This window comes from Carlito syrichta, unplaced genomic scaffold (assembly GCF_000164805.1).
Source record: "Carlito syrichta isolate Samal-C Ts95f unplaced genomic scaffold, Tarsius_syrichta-2.0.1 Scaffold309699, whole genome shotgun sequence".
NCBI classification, from domain to species: Eukaryota; Metazoa; Chordata; class Mammalia; order Primates; family Tarsiidae; genus Carlito; species Carlito syrichta.
The window spans coordinates 25,280-27,255 of record NW_007253795.1 but is presented as its reverse complement, the minus strand read 5'-3'; the positions used below and the strand labels follow the sequence as shown (position 1 = coordinate 27,255).

At 38.7% G+C, this 1,976-nt stretch overlaps 1 pseudogene; it reads right to left on the bottom strand.

The window, feature by feature from the left end:
- Positions 1 to 339: 339 nt before the first annotated feature.
- On the bottom strand, positions 340 to 1,775 carry LOC103270001 (annotated as a pseudogene).
- Positions 1,776 to 1,976: the final 201 nt, after the last annotated feature.

The following is a 1,976-nucleotide window of genomic DNA, read 5'->3' as shown; positions in this document are numbered from 1 at the left end:
AACAGTTAGCCACCTTAGGTCAAAACTAGGTGATTGGCACAAGAGTAGGTTACAGTCTGTTTACACATCCAGCTAGGTTACAGTTCACAATGCCAGAGAGAACAAAGAAACCTCTAGGTCAAATCCAATATATGCAAGGAGGCAGCTTTGGGCTAAGCTTAATTAACACTTCTAATTTCACAAAAATAAACACAGCTGTATTGTTCTGAAAAGCAAAGAATAGCATGTACCACTGCTAGCAGACTGAGGACTTCTGACCAAGTAGGACATAAACTTATCCAAAAATATACTCCATGGACTGCACTGGGTTGTTGTTGTTGTTGTTTTAAGAAGTACATTTTAATACATTGTTTCTTTTTGAACTTGAACAGGAATCAAAATGGGACGATCCCGAAGATGACCTGTGGCCCCTGGGTAAAGGAATGGTGATCTGTAGGGGCTGGCTCTGGGCTCTGGTTGTTTCGTATTTTCACCAGTCATCACCTGACTTTCAGGTGACTAGAACCTGTTCACCGTTTTTTTGCAATCACCAGATGAAGATGATCTAGAACAATTTCTTTTCTGTTCCTCTCAGGAGAGAATGATGAAGCTGAATAAGATCTTTTGGGGGGAAAAGAAGAACCCTGTGGGACCTGGGACTGAATCTTCATTTCAACTCAGGAAATTTCAGATTTTCTCTGGAACTGGAACAAGATCTTGACTGCAAACTGGAAGAACTTCTCGAACAGGACCTGGATCTAGTTCTTGAACTCAAAGGAGAGGATTAGCATGATGAAGATTATAAATGTGAAGATGAAGACTTTGAATAACTTCACCTATTAGATTTCTTTTTTATCTTTCAATAGTTTTAGGGGTACAAATGGTTTTGGTTACATGACTGTTTTGTATAGTAGTGAAGCAGTCTGGACTTTGAGAGTACCAACCACCATCATTATTGAACATTGTACCCGATAGGTGATTTTTCCATCCCTCCCACATCCCATTCTTCCCTTCTGCGTCTCTAATGTGCATTATTCTATATAGATTTGCAGATTGTTAGCTTAGCTCCTGCCTGTAGTGAGAACATGTAGTATTTGGCTTTCCATTCCTGCATTACTTCATCACTTAAGATAATGCCTCCAATTCCATCCAAGTTGCTGCAAAAGAGTTATTTCATTCTTTTTAATGGCTGAAGAGTATCCCATGATATATTTGTATTACTATCTTCTTCACTAACTTCAAGATATTTTTTGAGTGATCAGAATCATCTTCATCCTCAGCTTCATCTAGTTTGTATTTTGAAAGAATCTCATCCTCATTCTTTCCTTCTCCCTTTGATTCTTCACTTCAACTTTCTTGAAAATAAGTGCAGAACCAACTGCTTTCCCTCTGTATTTTCTCTTTTTAAATCCAAACTCAGAAGCTTCTTCTTTTTCTATATTGGCAACATTGTTCTTTCATTAAAACCACCACCATGTCCTGTTCTTTCTTCTAATTTAGCATGCTTTGGAGTATTACTCACGTTACACTCTGATTTTCTGGTTCAATTCACATTACAACAAGTTTTATACTGTCATTTATTGGCACTCAAAAGGTCTCTGTTCTTTTCTGCAAGTGATTTTCCTTTTACAGTGCCACCAGATTTATCATCTTGGCCTCAGTGTTTTCTCCTCACCACATCAGTTACAGCTGGTTCGTCTTGCAAAGTTTACATTTCCACATTTTCAGTCAACGCAAATCAAGCCGCCATTATTGACTTGGCAATTCTTGGTCAATATCTTGGACGCCACCACCATAGCCACCCAAAGATACCCACATCTTACTCTAATATATATATTTTGAAGATTGGACTGGTAGGATTTGGATAAGAATATGGGAAACAGAAATAAAGATGATTCCAAAATTTGGCTTGAGCAACAGGAAAGCTGGAGTTGCATTAACTAAGATGGGGAAGGCTGCATGTGGTGGAGCAGGTTTGGGGTGAGATCCAGAGTTTC